The following is a 3,456-nucleotide window of genomic DNA, read 5'->3' as shown; positions in this document are numbered from 1 at the left end:
AGACAGACGGACAGACGGACATTTTTTTTCACTGATTTGGCATCTCTAGACAACCACAATAGGTTTCCCCTTACTCAGGGAGTCCAATTCGACGTGTTACAAACGTATGCGTAAACCTATAAGACCCCAGTACTTCGTACGGGTCTAAAAAACGTCACGCCTCTGAATATTTCGAATATTTTCAACAACAAAATTCAAAAATTCAATTTGAAAATATATATTTTGCTGAGGAAGTTAATGGCAACTCAGATTAAATACAATCCTGTTGCCAAATTTGAAAATTCTTCAGTTTTATTCAGTTTAATATAAAGAATAATGCAACATGGACAGATGTACAATTAGGAACAGAACAAAATATCATATTCATATATCTTCAACAGCTGCATTGGTAACGTCGACAGCAGCAACATAGTCAAAGTTAAGCATCATTGGTCGTGGTTAGTACTTGGAAGGGTGACCGCTCGGGTCAAAAGAATTTGGAAAAAACTTAACTTTTTTTTTGCATTTCTAAATAGTATGCAAGTGAAAACCATTGAGTATCTATATTATAGTTTTAAAAACTAATTTATTCTTTAAACGCCATTTCGTAGAATTGTTTAATTTGTACAATGTACCACGAGTTTACGCTTCAGTCGTATAATGTACGATTTTGCAGTAAATGTACGTCTGTGTGAACCATTGGTTCTGTCCTCGCTATGTACGAGTGAGTGGTGTACGTCTCAGACTGTATATTTTTTTCCGTGTAGATTACATACTTGTGCGGAAAATCGTTGTTTTGACGAGGGGGGAGTTTGTATGCTGAGCCGAAGGCGAAGTATACAACCCCAAGAGTCAAAACAACGATTTTTCGCACAATTATGTAGTTTGTTTTACCTCTTCAGTGCGGTGGTAAAATACTTTACAGTAAAGGCTTTACGTTACATTTCGTAAAAGGATAAATTACTCATTAATAAGATTAACAATAAACAGATTATCATTAGGAAAAAAAATTAACAAATTATTTGAGAAATCCTGGCTAAATTTTTTTGATTTTTCGCTGAGATTTCACAAATATTTTGTGACATCACAAAAATTCGCATCACAAAGATCCGCACTGACTTAAAACAGCTCTTTGTCTTATTTTGTCATAAATTGTTCACTCCTTTTATTTGATTGCAACTAAATTTTCAGAATAAACAAAAGATGCTTCATCAGGGTTATGCTGTCTGCTGAAAGATGCATTAAAGAGGAAGTATTTCTTGCCTACCTCTTCAATAAAAATTAAACTCGTGTGAATACGGCTGCAAAGCTCACACTAGTTAAAATTTTCTAGATTAAAAGACTTTTTTAGCAAATAAATCTACTGAATTGACCCGTTTTGCTCATGAATAAGGTATGCAACTCGTGTGATTACGGCCCTCGCTTCACTCTGGCCGCAAAGTTCACACTCGTTGATTTTTTTTCTACCATAGACGGAACAAATCATAGATTATTGATCCATAATTTTCCATTAACGTTAACTTCGTTAGTAATTTCAGTACTGTCGAAAATTACTCCGTATGATAAGGAGACAGAGCCATCACAAATTTCATTCTTAGTCGAATAAATTTTTTTTTCAGATCTGTTGAGGATTATTCAAGCTATCGTGCTATCAAGCGACCGACGAGACGAAAATTCTTTTAGGAATATCTCTAAGACCTGCTCTAAAGTGACTCGTCCGTTATAGTCCATTTAGTCTCGATTAAAAAAAAGTTTTGGAAATCCGTTGAGAAATACTCAAGTTATCAAACGATGACCCAAAAATTCTTTTGGGAATATCTCAGAGATCTCCAGTCTATTATAGCCCATCTTCGAACTTAACGTGAGGAATTAAATTCCCCGTCGATTAAAAAAAAAATGAAAATCAGCATTGCTCACGTTGTCGTGTTATCAAGCAATGAGACAAAAATTCTTTTGGGAATATCTTTAAGATCATCGATACATCATAGCCCATCTTTGAACTTAACCTCAGGAATTTAATTCCCCGTCGAATAAAAAAAAAAAATTGGAAATCCATTGAAAATGACTCGAGTTATCGTGTTATCAAAGAATGAACAAAGTGTGACAAACATTTTCTGTATTTAAGGTTTTTGGTCATACATTCCATGTATTTTCAATCATAGTGAACATTGTGTGACAAACATTTTAGAGTGTTTGTCATCCGTAAGACCCATGACTTTCAGTCAAGGCAATAAATAATTTTGTATTAATTGCCTCACGGGCGATACAACAAATTATCTCAAAATTTAGTGTTATTATGGGACTGTGATAGAATTTATTATGTTTTAAGGTAGTAAACGCTTTCTGTATGTTAACTGTCAAAAAAATATTCACAGCTCAACAAGGTTAACGAATACACACGAGTAATGAGTCATAACTTATGACCTCTACTTGTGAAGAGTTGCAACTTCGAAATTCGGCTATCCAGGTACGGTACAAGTAATTCTACAAGAGTAACAGCTCCACAAAAGTTACGCTACATAAGAGTTGCGTTCCACAAAAGTTTCGCTCATTATTTATTTAAACAACGAGCCGTCAGAACAGTCGGAGCGTTTGCTGCGACTGAGCCCCGTACAAACCCGTACATCTATTGCGTACGTGACCCTAGTTCGTCCGTCGCCCTACTCTTACCGTAAGCCTACTGCGCCCGTAAACGTCGGTAAAGTAAAATTCTTATGAAATGTGTACGTCTTAAAAATTGCGCATAGCGCAATTACGAAGCCACGTACGACGTTCCCTTCAAATGTAACACAAATTTCGAATTGACCTAAAATTAAGTAAGTATCATTTTCACCGATTTATATCGATTTTACAAAAATCCAAAATGGCGGCCGACGGCCATTTTGTTAGGAGGTGGAAAGTAGTACGGCTGCTTTACACTCGTTAGTACCTTTCAAACAAAAAAAAATTTGAAATTCGGTCAAAGTTTACTCGAGATATTAACAAAAAACACCACCTTCACTGTACAGCCGAGTAGCCTCATATAAGCTCACTCCAAGAGACCTAGCTCACGCTCCGGTGAATCGAATTTCATAAACTTTTTTTTCCCTGGTTGGTACGGTCAATACCTATCTAATAAAGCAAAATCCATCATACGTTCAAATTTGGCCAACCTACAAGCAAAAACGGCTTGCCGCCCTGTACCTAGTTCACACCAAGGGGTCTAACTCACGAGTCGGTCATCCGATTTCCATAAACTTTTTTTTTGTCGATCGGTATTGTAAATACCTTTTATTTGACGTATCACTTACAAGTGTAGTGCGTAAATGTCTGGAGATATCGTCGAAAAACAGTTAGGCACTTATTGGGCCCCAGCTCCGGAAGGGTCGACCTAAAATCGCCCATCTTCGAACTTAGCCTCACTATTTTGACTATCTTTCAGGGAAAAAAAATTTTTTGAAATCGGATTTGATTTACTCAATATATCGACGTGACAAA

At 36.2% G+C, this 3,456-nt stretch overlaps 1 long non-coding RNA gene across 1 annotated transcript; it reads right to left on the bottom strand.

Moving 5' to 3' along the window:
* Nucleotides 1-1,596: 1,596 nt before the first annotated feature.
* On the bottom strand, nt 1,597-2,017 carry LOC119084930. The gene is made up of 2 exons (XR_005089174.1): nt 1,981-2,017; nt 1,597-1,715 (listed from the first exon to the last, which is right to left on the bottom strand). It is a non-coding gene; the product is annotated as an uncharacterized LOC119084930 (long non-coding RNA).
* Nucleotides 2,018-3,456: the final 1,439 nt, after the last annotated feature.

The sequence above is a fragment of the Bradysia coprophila genome, unplaced genomic scaffold (genome assembly GCF_014529535.1).
Source record: "Bradysia coprophila strain Holo2 unplaced genomic scaffold, BU_Bcop_v1 contig_94, whole genome shotgun sequence".
Lineage (NCBI taxonomy): Eukaryota > Metazoa > Arthropoda > Insecta > Diptera > Sciaridae > Bradysia > Bradysia coprophila.
The sequence above is the reverse complement of the archived record's forward strand: the minus strand, read 5'-3'. Positions and strand labels throughout refer to the sequence as shown.